This window comes from Ochotona curzoniae, unplaced genomic scaffold (assembly GCF_017591425.1).
Source record: "Ochotona curzoniae isolate NIBS_2020 unplaced genomic scaffold, NIBS_Ocur_1.0 contig_1014, whole genome shotgun sequence".
Taxonomy (NCBI): Eukaryota; Metazoa; Chordata; class Mammalia; order Lagomorpha; family Ochotonidae; genus Ochotona; species Ochotona curzoniae.
The window spans coordinates 17439104-17454619 of NW_024464920.1; positions in this window are offsets into that span (position 1 = coordinate 17439104).

Below are 15516 nucleotides of genomic sequence, written 5' to 3' on the forward strand. Positions count from 1 at the left end.
AATTCTAAGCTCCTATGCTAACTGTTAATGCAAGATTCTTCAGAAATGTCTGCCCTGAGCTATGTTTCCTGAAGTTTGTGTTCATTTCCTTGAGCCTGGGTGATTGATCCATTTACAAAACATCTCATATTAGAGAAGTATTGTGTGCACTACAGTATTAGCATTGCCTTTAAAGATATCATTTCTAGATTGCTAATCCATGTTTTATTTGTTAGTCAGTCTGGAAGATCATTCTTTTACTCTGGCTCTTTTTACTGTGTAATTCTAACCATCAAGTAAATAAAACAGATCATTAAAAACTGTAATAGTTTATGTGGCAAAATGCATTGCATAATACATTGTTAAAATTAGTGAATGTGTGAATGAATTAATGAGTGTTCTTTTTTCTAGAAGGTTCTGTCTAAGGAAGTCAGTTTATATACCTCGGCAACAGTTTTTCATATTAACTCAGAAATTATGAATTGATTTCCTTAGAAGTTTAATTTGTACAATTTTAGTTGACATTGAGGTATCTCCAAGCAGTACTTCAACTCTTCAGCTACTAACATGATAGCTTCATTTCAAAATACGTGCCAGTCTTGGTTTTCCTTACACAGAAAAACATAATCTTCTTGGTTATTTGGGAAGAAAATAGTTTAATATATGCTTTCTATAGTTTTGTATAGAACTTTGTGGACCTGCACTTTAGATCTGAAAACAGATCATTCATATGTCCCAGACATTCCACTCCTGTGTATTTACCTAAATGGAATAAAATCATTATATGAAAGCATTATCTGTATCCCTCATGTTTATATCAGCTCAAATCACAATAATTAAAATATGTGTTCAACCCAGATGTCCATTAACTGATGACTGGATAAAAAAACTGGTATATAAATATGATGGAATACTACTCATCCATAGAAAATGAAACATTGCACTTAGTGAAACAAGCCAGTGCCAAAAATTCAAATATCATACACTTTCTCTGATTTTCAGTAGCTAATATATAGAATAGCAAAAAAGTAATGTGCCAGTAAAAGTGACATTTTTGCATTTGATTTTTGATTATACTCCTTGTCTATACTCCTGCGAAATAGTGACTTTTCCATTAGTTCTTTGTTGGATTATTTATGAAGTGGAGAATAAATTTGTGATTATGAAGTAAGTTGAAATATGTCAATGCAGAAACTAAAAGCAAAATAAGAGAGAAAGGAGTAGGCAGGATGGGAGTGAGTGAAGGAGGACATGTAAGATGGCATGTATCATTAAGTTCCCAAAACTGAACATATGAAATTCATGGAATTTTCCTTTTATATGAACTATTAAAATGCACATTATTTTTTAAGATTCCACATAATTCACAGCCAATTGTGTTATGATGGAGAATATAACACATATATCAAACCATCTGGTACAGTGAATAAGCTGCAGCTTGTAATGCTGGTATTCCATACTGGAAAACAAGCTTGAGACTTGGTTATTCCACTTTTCATTCAGCTTCTTGCTAATGCACCTGGAAGACAAAAGAAGGTGCCCTAACTCTTGGGCCCTTGGGCCCCTGTTACCCATGTTATAGGGAGAACTGAGTGTGGGAGAAATGAATGGAGTTTTAGTCACTGGGCTTTGCTCTGGCTTACCTTTGTCCATTGTGACCATTTGTGTGGGAATGAACCAATACATAGATATTCGTTCTTTCTCTCTCTCTCTCTCTCTCCCTCTGTCATTCCCACTCTCACTGTGTATGTGTGTGGCTGTCTGTCTCTGTCTCCATTTCTGTGTGTGTGTGCCTTTCAAATAAATCTCTAAAAAACAAGTAAAAATGCTAATGTCAGTGTAAGAAACTTCACTGATTATTTATTCACAGACCCTGCCTATATTTCCCAAGAAATAACTCCTCTTTGGCAATTAACTTCAGAGAAACTTATGTCTGAGATAGAACATCATCAGAAAATGCCTAAACCTTGTAAAAAGAGCAATAAAATACCTTTCCAAAGAAACCAAACCCAGATTCCATACCATAACTCAGGCAGCACGACCCATCATAAACAAAAATTCATTATGCCTGCTGTGTGGAAAAATGTTAAGTAAGAAGAAATAAACAGAGAATGTTTTAACAAATCATATTAGGCAAATGAAAAAAAGGGGATAAAGCCACAGTTCTGAATGAGACTGCCAATAAAGCTCAACGCCGAGCCAAAACTTGGAAGAAATCTAAACATAACCAGACCGAGTTTAAGTCTTCCTAAGATGTTTTATTCTGGGTTTTCCCTTTCAACTATTTCCTTTAGGTTTAAGAGGGAAAGCTTGACCAGATCTAGATATGTGATATTATATCCACACTGACTTTTTCCAAACGTACACTGAAGAAACAATTGGGCGTAATTTAGAGACACAAAACAGAGCATCAATCCCACACAAGGATTAAAGTCACAAGAGAAGAGGAAAGAGAAAGTTTGTGCTTGTACAAGGTTGCCTTTGCAAGAAACCTCAGCATAGTCACTAATGTGCAAAACTGTGAGTAGAGGCAGTGTGCATGCAAGTCAGGACTTACGCAGCATGCTTAACTCTGTCAAGAAAAATGTTGCAAAATAGCCATATGTAAAGCTAGATGCAATCTAAATGCTGTCGTACATGGTATAATACATGCAATGACATCTAGGTGCTGAAAATCCAAACAAAACTTAAATTCCTGTAATGAAATAAGGTCAGGCTTTGTACAACAAGGCCACTTTAGCTTTTTTTTTCCTCTTCTACACCTTGATACTGCAGAAAGGCATTCCAGATGTAAACTGGCATTGATCATCAGTGAGTGCAAAGGTTCCCTTCGTGTGCTGGTCCGTATGCTCTTACTGCTCCTGGCAAGACGGTGAAGATAAAGTGTGGCCAGAGAGAAAGTGGACAGAAGACAGCTGACAGCAGCCAGGAGACATGAACTGCTTCACCTCTGCTGAAGGGAGTTTGAGCTTAAATACATTATTTCTTCCCTTGGAAATATCTCCTATACGTGCTCAGAAGCAACTCAGGCTGTGCAGTTAGGTTTGATGAGACATTATGAATAATTCTGAGATCCCAACTCTTACTTTTAACATTGTTTTTTGGTTGTATGAAAAAAATCATTTGGTTTCAGCCAATCAAATTATGAAAATGTTTATAGGACAGAATGCCTTTGGATGCAGAGTATTTGCGTAGTAGAAAGCTGTGAATTTAATACTATCCACGTAAAGTCCAATAGTTGCACCAAATCACATTATTTCACAGTGATACCTTCAGAACAACAAAATGGACTGAGCTTCAGAACATAAATGACTGCATGATCATACATCAGCTCTGTTGCACTCTCCTTCAGTATGGATTTTGTTTGAACTTCTAAGTACTGTGTTCCTCCAATCAGGTATAAATTTCTGCAATTTGTGCTTTGAAACAATCTTCGTTTATCCCTGTGTATTCTACCTACATACACTCAAATGCTCTTATAGAAAAGAAGAGACGACAGAGGAAATGAAACCGTAGTGTATGGCACAGCCTGCCATGCGTAGCTGTCATTTTACCTCATCTGTTGATACTCAGTGTTTCTTTTTGAAAGAAGTGATCAGATGCAGACATGAAAATATAACATAGTGGGGAGAAGCCAAGGGCCACAGGAGAGTGAGAGAATCAGAGTAACTGAGCTTCAGACTAATATGCATTGCATCATTCTTTTAGATAAAAACACTGCTTGCAGCTTATCTGTTCTTTATGGCCTTAATCTATGGACAGAATAGAGCTGCAGGCACTACCTCATCAATTGTTAAAGAGTGTTGTTTCATTGATCAGTCCTCATTTTGGGAGAACCCACAGTACCATACTTTCCTTCATCTCTTTTTGCATCTAAATATTAGATAATTAACCTCAGGATTGAGTTTCCTTCTTTCTCTCCCACCACCATACAATGCGAGTGTGTGTTTACATATGTAAACAGTACAGAAGAAGCAATGAGGCAACAGTCAGTAACTGGGTTGACAAAGTTAAGTTCAGAAAAGCTGATATATGGTGAATTCATAAATTGCAGGGGATGCAGTCTGTGGTCAGTCTTATAATTCAATCCAGCCCTTTCCTGACACAAAACAAGTTTAAAGACCATTACATTCAGTTCTTCCTAAAAAAGAGTTCAGAACAGCTTTTATTACTTGATTATTGTCAAAGACCTACTTATTTGCCTACATTTTCTAAAAACAGTTTTTGTCTTGAAAGGGCTAAAAGAACTGCATTCACCAATGCAAAGCTAAGAGTAAGATTACCTTCTGAATGCTTAAAGAAAAAACCCTGGGAAAATGAGATTATTTATTTTTCTGACATCTAGTATTTCACGTTCTTTAAATGCTATCAGAATAAAAAATATGGCAATGAATCTGTTTCAGGCTAATGGCTGAGTGTCCTGGTTTAAATACACTCCTTTTTTTTTCCTATGTCTTCTTAACAGAAGCGTTCCTTATACTCTGTTCAACGCTGGAAGCTTCTGGTTAATTTATTGAAACTAAAATGTTCATATTTTCATGATCAATAAATCATGTATGCTCTCGTGGCCACAAAACAGGTATTTTACAGGTTGGTTATTTTTATTTAAAAATCAATACTCTTAAATTCAGCCAAAGCACAACAAATATTTAACTGATGTTGATAAGCAAACACGATATTGATACACAAATGTTATGTTGAAACTATTGACAAGATGAAAAGACTTGCAAGACTCAGAAGGCTTAAAGAACGATGAAAATTCCTCCTTGAATAAATTATTTTACTAAAAATATGGATGTTTTTACGATTTTAAGTATTTTGGTTTGGATGGTAAATGTTTCATTGTTCTGCTTTGAAAAAAGATTGTTGTTTTCATATGAAGAAAAAACAGTTGCAATAAATAAGTGTTTTAAAAGCAGTAACTTAAAGGTTTTGGCTTTTTATTTAATATAAGGTACAAAGCACATTAAGCAATCTCTCTGAAAATGAAAAACCTGGCTTTTTCAAATTAATTGAATTATTGTGCCAATTTTATTGTTCAGTCTGTTTTTCACAGTGGCATTATTATTGTTAGTGTTACTAACCATGAAAAGCTTCTTGTATTTACAGTTTGATTAATAAGTTGATATTTACAATGTTAAACATAAACCTTATATGATTTATTCAATTTATAGAATGATCATTAACATTCTATAATTAATTATTATTCCTTTGATAATATAAATATGCTCACCTAAAAATTAGGGTATACAAATTAGCAAAATTATTTTAATTATACCAGGTAATGTGAATATGGATATAAAAAGAATGAGATATAAAGATAGAGATATAGTTTCTTACACATTCCATTATTTCTGGATCAAGTGCCAGAAACTTGAACACATATATGCTACCTTACAAATGCTTACCCACATATTTATTCCTTTTCTTTTCCTCTTATTTCTTTTTTTGTTCTTTTCTTCTGCCTGCAGAGTATAAGATAAATATGTATCTTATAGAGCGACAAATGGATACAGAATCCATTTTGTGATGGTTTTCACCTGATTAAGCAGCATAGTGCTTATGAGAGACCAGTGAATTTGGGAAGTAGTGAAGCTTAGGTATATAGACAGATAAGGAGGATTTGGACCATTTTGATGTCTATATCCACAAAAATACTGGATACATTCTTATATATACAGAAAGAGAGACATCCACAGAGCACATGTTAGCTATTAGAAGCTACATAAACTTATACTTAAGTGAAAGCTTCAAAGTATTTTGGCCTCTGAAAAACATACAATGTCTTTAATTCATCGAAAAATGTTTTCCATAAAAAAACCACACAAATCTTCCAATTTCTTTTTTGTCCTACAAAGTTGGGAAGAATAGGAAAAAAAACTCCCATAATTTTTTCTATGTAAGTTTAGTAGAAATACTAAGACTACGGCAGTAATTTTCCTTTGAAATAAGGTATTATATTTCCCATTGCAATTTGTTTCGCCGTTTAATGTTAGCTCAAATTTTTACCTTTCACAAATACAATGCAAGCATCTTCCCACTTTTCAATATGTGTTAGAACTATTTTAAATAAAAGCAGCTCTATCTAATAATAAAGATATGAAACTTGCTTTCTAGGAGTTTATAGTCTAGCACGTCCAGTTAAGTGTCATGCATGAAGTAATGGGCATATGATCAAAGAGCAGCACAAGCATTCAGGGAAAGAGAGGGGTTCCAACTGGGGGGTTGCAAATGTGGAGACTTCACAGATAACTTTCTTAAGAAACAGTAGCAGCAGATTTCAAAGAGAATGTCATAACTGGAAATTTACAAAAAAAGTCAGGGAGCTATGGCATATCATAACAAACAAGACACAGAGTGATGCTGTCAAGTCATATAGCCTGGCTTGATGTTTTGACTGACTTAATCAGTCAGGTCAGGAGGAAGAAAAGAAGGGCTTGCCCTGGAACTTACATGACTGGTACAGACAAAACAGTCACACTTGTTTGTGCATGTCAAGAGCTGGTGGGCATGCATGTACACACAGCAGTAAAGAAAAGGCACAGAGACACGTGGAGGTGATGGAAGTGCTCTGTCATTGTGGGCAATAATCAGATAGCTCCCTTTGGGCAGCAAAGAGCTCTGAGAAAGAGAAGGAAAGGAGAACTGAAAAAGCTGATTCTGGTTTATTCACTAATGTTAAGAAAATAGAGAGCAATGACATGGAGTCACCAGCAGGGACCTAGAAGGTCAAAAACTGAAGTAAATGCAAGTTTTAACAAATGGAAGCAAGGAAGCAAGACAAAAAAGGACTCTCAAAGCATCAGTTCAATATCCCTTGACAGTATGATACAAGATTTTCTGCCTTTGTCTATGCCTACAATGCCATTATGCACTTACTTAGCATAATTTCCATTTTATACTAAAGAACTATTACATTGTGATCATATTGTAGGAAATGGCAGGAGAGGAAAAAGGAAAAAGAAAGGGTTGCAGGAGGCATGAATACCTATACTTACAAAACTATATCATAAAAAATAATAATAATAATAACAATACTTTAAAAAAAAAGAGTCAAAGTATAGGGCTGGAGAAAGGGAAGGCAGAAGGAAGCATAAAATATGGGTGACTTGGGAAGATTAAGAATCATAGAGCAAAAACCAAAGTAGATTTCTAAGTCCTGATTTTAGGACTGGGAAAACATACAGGCCAACTTAGGCCACAGACAATGTCACTCAAATACTTAACTACCATCTTGAATTGTAGGAAGCTAAGAACTTGCTTAGTTGACAGATGACTGTGTAATTAATCATCTTAAAAGTCCCTCTTACATGTGTTCATTGGAAATGTACACATGCATCTTGAACACGAATGAACTCAGCAAAAGTGCTCATTAAAAAAGTATCTTCATCTTCAGCTTCTGTTTTCTCTAATGATAAAAGATGACTGTCATGTTAACAAGTTCATGAATAGTATTCAACAAGTTTAAGTCCTATCAGACTATTTACTTATGACTCCTGTTTGCTCAACACACAGTGACAATAAAGCATTCTACCAATATTTGTTACTGAGCTTCAAAAAGTGTTTCATATATCTCTTTATTAGTTTGATCCAAAATACCTGTGATATGCATAATTACAATATGTCATTATTTTCAAGGACAGAATTCTATTTTGATGTAATATTCTACATAATTAAGTTAAATATCCAGTGTCACCTCTTGTGAAACACTTTCCAAGGATAATATTTATGCTACTATAGGTTGTACTCAAGATATACAATGATTGATAGGTGGCTAAGTTCTAAACTTGTTTGCGACTTGAAAGTGTTTCTATCAGTGCAGCTACCTTCTTCAAAAAAAATTTTTGTTTTAGAAAAGCAGATCACGTTTATACAGAATGGGAGAGATGGAGAGAAAGATATCCCATCTGCTGGTTCATTCTCGAAGTGGCCAGAGCTGAGCCAATCTGAGCCAGGAGCCAGGAACTTCCCCCAAGAGCCCCTACACGAGTGCAGGGTCCCAAGGCTTCGGGCTGTCCTGTAGTGCCTTAGCAGGCCACCAGTAGTGAGCTGCCTGGAAGTGGTGCAGCTGGGACACAAACCAGCAAATACATGGGATCCCAGCATTTGCAATGTGAGGATCTAGCCATTGAGCCATTGCAACTGGCCCGGTACAACTAACTTCTAAATGAGCAATTCAGGTATGGAACACTAACTGCATTCTTTCTTTTTTTAAAAAAAACTGCAAATCTCACTTCCTTTAAAAGGGAGAAGTAGAATTACTATTACAAGACAAATTTAATTTAAAATATCTTGATTAACTCCTTGTAACTTCAGGCCTTGTTTCATTTGGCAAAATAGCTGATCAGAATCTGTCGATGAATACAGAACAACTGAACAGTAGTAAGCACTTAAGCCCAAGCCAGGTTAGACACCTGTTCTTGTATCTGTGGTCCAGCCAGCCCAATGACACAGGGTTGAATAGAGCTATCCCCTCAGGCCCTTCATCTAGTCATATTTTCAAATCATTTATTTGTTCATTGCCTAGCTAAGTTTCTGCTGCAAAAGGGATAAATAGGATACCAGTCATGGTTGCCTTCTGTCTGAATGTCAAACTACATGGCAAAATGTTAATGTCCTTAGCAATAGGTTAATGTCCTTTCTGTGCCAAGAACAATTCTAAAGATGACCATAACATAGGAATGTTTCCTCTTGGAGTACATACTAAAATCCTGAGTACAGCTCAACAAATCTAAAATTGCTTTCCCTGTAAGCTAGGTTGAACGAAGAAGTCAAAAAAATGTAGAAAACAGGAGCTGGGTTCCTTGCCATCAGAGAGAGAAGCTGTAAATAGTGAGATGGAAAGCTAAAATTAAATAAATCTGTGGTGCTGGACTAGAAACAGAGCTATTATATGAGAATAGCATATGTTCCATATAAAATAATATAATATGCATTATGTTTTGAGAGAAAAAGAGAGAGGCGGCCAGATGGAGTGATGGAAGGAAGAAGACATAAATGAATACTGAAATGTTTATATACATGGGTTAATAATCATGGTTGGGCAGAGAAAATACAGGATGAACCTAGAGCATATTGTGGTGCATGAGAGCACAGTATGGCTTTGTTAGTGAAGGACAGAAATATTCGGAAGAGGCACAACAGACAGCCTGAAAGAATACCCAAAAGCAAAAGCTGAAAAATACTTTAAATAATTACAGCACTTCCATGGAGGAGAAGAGATACCATCTTGGGAGGATTCCAACTGATAAGTGTGTAAACAATAAACAGAAATTTTACCACTGAAAAATAGATTGTGCTATAGGCGAGATCCACTAATGAATACTAAAGTTAGTTGAAGAAGCTAAGGAGAGATAGGATGTTTACATACCTGGCAAGCATCTTAATGATGGGTCACCTGTTTTCACTCTGATCTCTGGTCCTTACCATTCCTTTCACATACTGGGGACAATCCTGCCTGCTGTCTGCTGTTATTACCCCCACTTCCTGCAGTGACCTTCATCCCCACATCTCTCCAGGTCTCTTGCAACACATTGAAGACACCTTCTCAATGTTTCCTCTCTTAACTATTTCAATCAAAATTGTAACCCTTTCCACCTATTTTATTTCTTCCATGTTCCACTTTATCTTTCAACTTAGCCCTTACATCCTAAAAAACTCTGCTTACACTTAGCTCCTACTGATTGCTTGTAATCATCTGAGATTATCCCTTTTATCACCATTATTGCTACTACCCATAAGTAATGATGATTTAGTCCTTATTGTACTTTCGTTAGAGCCACACAGGACACAAGCTAGCATTTATTTCTACAGGAAGATGTTGGCTAATGCAGGTAGCAGAGAGAAGTATGTCCCAATGAATGCAGTACAAAGATGGACTCACAGCGAAATGGCTGATCATCTCCTACATTGTAGGAGGCACCTTGGTGGCAACATGGTGGACTTGAGAAAACTCACTCGACACACCCATTCTAAGACTGGAGGGGAGAACAAGAGAGAGGGATGGGAACTTGGGGAAGGGGCAGGGAGATCCCAGTGCTTATTAAAATGTGTCATAATATTTTTTTAAATTAAAAAACAAGGTATTCTCCAAATACCAGAAAACTTAATCTATTTTGTTCACTAATACATCCAAACCACAGAATTTGTGGCAGGCATCAATGAAGGCATATTTCTTAAATGACTGTATAAATTCTGCAAATTCTACGTTTCTGTTGTGTTCCAAAATAGAAACCATTCTTATGTCCATGGAGAGTCATGGAGCAGTAAGAAAGAATATGCAATAATAGCAATACTAAAGTAAAATAATTAGTCTAGCCAGAAGAATAGAAGTTTTAGTGAGACCCCCAAGTAGAAATACTCTAGTCAATTTCAGCAATTTCAGCAGTCAGAAAAGTTCTTCTCCTGAAGCAAGGAGTTTTTAAGCAAGAACATAAATGATGAGAAGACTATTAGAAAAAAAAAACAGAAAACTTTTTTCTCATCAATGTGAATATGTGTAACCTCAAAAGACAGTTCAGGGCACTCCATAAAGTAGTATCATTCAGCCACTTGGCTAGAGCAGAAAATCAAAATGTGAAAATATCAGCAGGTGCAAGATCATGGATGCCCTTTATAAGTCTGTTGCAGGTTTTGACTTTGGTTCTAAATGTTTGAAGACACTAAGGACTTTTAAGCAGAAAATTGACTTATTCAGATGTTAGTCTTACACTCCTTTTGAATATGGGTTGTCAGTTTTTCTAAGCGGGACTAGACCCAGAGTCACACTGTTATGGCATTCACAGTGACTAGATCAAATTTCTCATCCAATTTCAAGAAACTGTCCTTTATATCTTAACTCTTACAGAGTTTTTATGATCAAATTTTTCTTCAAAGCAATGTTAGCCATTAACCCATTTAAATATGTTTAGTATGGCCTGAGATTATTTCTATCTTCCTCTCTCTTCTCCTCCCCTCATTTTTGGTTAACCTGCATAGATACAATTTATATCTACACACACACACACAAGAATATCACACCAAGTTTTATTGTGAGCTGCTATTATGGTGAAAGGATTATGATACTGAGAGAATTCTAATGACATATTTGTTTAACAATAATAATTTAGTCTCTTTATGGTTACATGGATTTATTTTAAAACTAAAGAAGTTCCATATAAGATATTTTAGCTATGGCATGAATTTTCTTCTTGGGCACTTGAGGTAAATTTAATACAACTGACATCATGTCAGACTAGCTTTCAAATTCGTATTTTGGAAATAATTAAACCATAATTCTCTTTAAAGGCTGGGTCTTTATTCTCCATGATATATAGCACTTTGATAGATACAAACAGAGATTTCGATTTTCATTTCATAAATAGCTATCTTGTCCATCTTGGCATTTATTTGCAATCAACTCAATAAATTTTATTGCCTATCTCCTGTATACAATTCATTGTGTAATATATTGCTGTCCTTTATACATTCACAGAACAAAAGAATAGAAAATTTTGTAGCACTAAGTAAGTATATTTAGTAATAAGATTATATTTATTATTTCATTTAGATACACATTGTACAGGTACCAATTCACACGGAATGACCAGGGAGCAGATGGTTTGAAAAGAAGTACCACTCATATCACAGATGAAAGATGCTATTTTTCATGCTTTCTTGCTTTTTCCCCTTTCTAGACTTCTATTTTCACAAAGTCCTTCCCTGTGACCTCGCTGTCCCGCAGGGTTCTCCTATGGCTCTCACCCCTACAGTTCTGTGATGATGTGTCTGAGCCAGCAGTAATCCCTGGAGTGTTCTCCATGTTCCCTAACCCGCCCACCCCCTGCCCTTTCTTCTTCCTGGACAATGAAAACTTGAGCACAGAATTTTGGAAAAGCATTTCTGGAAGGCTGCCAACCTGCACTGGACAACAGAGAAACTGGATTTTCATTCTTTTCTTGTGACCTTACTTTTCCTCAAAACCAAGGGAGATGGGCAGGGAGTATGAGATTTTCAGAGGTGAAAACTTGGCAGCAAAGACCAGAAAACAAAGAAATACAGTAACATAATGGACAGCAAAGGAGAAAAGCAAAGGATTCAATGTGTTTTGTTGAACACTTGTTCTTTTCTTCCTTTGTTATGTTTGCTTACGATTAACTCTTTTGGCTTATTTCACAGTTAAAAGAGCCTTTGCAAAAATGAAACCTACGTTTTGCTTTCTTTTTTTCTCTTTATCTTTTGTCACATGAACTATACATTTATTCATTCATCTCTTGTTTCTCATGACATTGAAAGATAGGAATATCAACAAACAACAGCTTGATTCACATTAAAATAACCTAGAAAATGCGCCTATACCCAGTGTACCTTCCATTGGCTATACAGCAAAAAGTTTTCATGATGTTCAACAGGTTCTGTTATGCAGACACCACCTTATCCTTGCAAATGTAGTGAGCTTTTGTTGCTTACTTTTCATCCTGGGCAATATCATCTCATAATTAGAGTGTTAACTGAAACACTACTTAGCACACCAGGGAGGATGTTTAGTAGCCAAGGCCAGTCAACCAGTCTGCTGTGAGCCACAGGGCATCTTTAGTGCTCATATCAAAAGTTCAAAAAGTGATTAAAGACTTGAGGGCAGCATATTTCCCTGAAACCTGTACCCAAACAGCCATGGAAATCAATGTGGCTGTCACTTCAAAACATATGTTAAAAGTGAAAGGTTAGTTGAGGGTCAAGGGGGGCGTGACAGTTTATCTTATGTCCTTTCAAAATGGTTTACAGGCGAAAGTACCTTGTTTTTAAGGCTACCTAATTTTCTCCCTCTATCAATGGAATCAAAAGTAATAATCCAGAGGCAATCCCTTCCTCCTCCAGGCAGGAAGCTTCCACACCATAACACTCATATTCCTTGCAATTGATTAAGATTGCCTTAGATGTGGGGAAGCTGTTTTTGATCCTCTTATCACAGTGTAAAGTAAAACATGTTTGACTGGTTAATAGCAATGGAAGATGGAGTTACAAAGAGGGAAACTTCACTTGAACACAAAGAAAGACAAGAAAGACTGCAGGCCTTTGGTCACACCCAAGACGATCAGACAAGCTTATTTTAGACACCGGGAGTTGAAATGTTCCTGACAATATTTTTTTCTTGGTTACCATCAATTGCAAATGTGACTAAGAAAAAGAACACTCATGTTAGCATTCTAATTTCACATATGTAAAACAAACAAAAATATTTTTCAGGATTAGGTTCCACAGTCCAGGTATGCAATTGCCAAGGGCATCTGCAAAAACAATTTTTTCATATGCACAGGCAATGCTAAATGAATTCACTGTATTTCATGTTATTAATATGTATGATTTTAACTTCCCCCTCATAAATCAACATTCATTCTCCCTAGTTTTTCCATTTATAATGTAATCCATTTAGGATACTGCACAAGTAGTCATTTCTCTAAGGTTTTGCTATAACAATTAGAGAAAGTCATAAAACATTAGCCTGCTAATGGATTTTAAGAGTCAGCTAGATTGGCCCTTCACTTTATAAATGGAGAATCTAAGGCAGAGCGAATAAAAGTTCAAGGCAGAGTTAGAATTGAATTTTCAACAGTGCTCTTTCCATAGAAGATGAGCCACACCGTACCAGTAATAAGTGCTTGTGAAGTTACAGTTCCAGAGTCTGAATCGTGGCTCTTCCACTGCCTACCCCTGTGGCGTTGGAAACATTACTGAAACCCTGCAAACTTCAGTTTCCAATCTATACCCCAGCAGCAATAACAGTGGGTGTTTCACATGGTACTTATTAAAGCGGTTGGTAAAGTGTGTTGTAGGATAATACTTATTGCTCAATTTTCCCTTGTAATACACTAGCTGTTAACAGTTACTTTTGTTTGGGCTGTGAGAACTGGAACCCACATTTTTCCCTAGTGAAGCTTGCTTGAAAGGCAATATATCCATTTAAATAACCACCATGACAAATCTTTGTTTCTGTAATGTATATATGTTTAAATCTCTCAGTAGCAGAGGGTGATATCACAAAAGGACAAACGTACTGATGTGAAACTACATTTCCTGTCATTCAGGAGAATTTTTTAAAAGAGATTGTAAGATCATAAGTGAGATACTACTAATACAACATAATAATCGAACAAATAAATAAATGATTATGGTGTATGAAGTATATTAAACATAAGGTGTATAATTATTGTGACTATCAGAAACTTACTTCAGATAGAACTATTTTGACATTCAGCAGAAACAGTGTCATTTTTGATTCATTTTTAAGAGGGACATACATCTATCACTGAAACTTACATTTGACACTATTATGCCATTCTGAATATAATTTCTTAAAAGCACATCTCTAATTGTAGTTAAAAATTACACAAGAACTTTCTTCCTTTTCTCGAGTCTCACGTGGAAGATGCCGTGTTGGGAAGTTGCTAAGCACTTAGGAAACTTTGCTATGTGGTTTATTTGAGTTCTAGGAAATTCTTCTTGGTGTTACCCTGACCTCAAGTGGTCCGTTTTCTGATGCTATCAACAGGGGGAAATATATCCCATTCAAATATATTTTATTATTTGGTCAGTTTATAAATTAGGTAGAAAGTGTCATCTAACATTAGTAACAAGAATTTTGTATTTTTTTTAAATTTAATTGAAAGCCAGAGAGAAACAGAGAAAGAGATCTATTACCCATTTGTTCATTCCTAACATGTCTGCCACAGCTAGATTTGGGAGACCTAAAATAAGAATTTGGCACTCCATCTGGATTTCCCACATGTATAGCAGGGACTCTACAGCCTCCGGGAGTACACATTAGAAGGAAGCTGGGATTGGAAATGGAACTGGGGCTTGAATCCAAGCACTACACAGCGGAGTTGAACAGATATCTCAATAGCTGCAACAACTGTCCACAATTAAACCTATGTACCAATACCTGAAGACTCTGAAGAAAGTGGATAGATGTTTCTGAGGCCAGTTTCTTTCATAGTGAAAGTTGATAAGAAAATCTGCTTTAGTATCATACTCAGTTCTATTCAAACTGGGACATTGCATACAATAGTGCTTTAAGAATATTGGCTTGGTAGCTGGCACTGTGGCCTAGCATGCTAAGCTTCTACCTCTGGTGCAAGTACTCCACACGGCCATGGACTCAAGTCCCGAATGCTCCACTTCTGATCCAACTCCTTGCTAATTGTCCAGGAATGCAGCACAGGATGACCTGAAGCCCTGGGCCCTGATCCCACATGGAGTCAGAGAGAAAGCTTCTGGCTACTAGCTTTGGCGGTTCAGATATGTATTATTTCAAAGTCTATATCAGCTATTAAGATGCTTCTATCACATATACTTCTATTACACTGAACTCAATAGTGAGATTTCAAGGGTTTATTAGAAAAATTAAACAAAATAATATAAGTAAACAATTTAGTAATATGTACCTTATTTACATGGTTGACTCTAGAACTGGCCTGACACTTCACATCTGTGTTTGTAGGACTTATAACTCTAACTATTAATTAGTCTAATGGAACATGACGATCTAAGTAACAAATA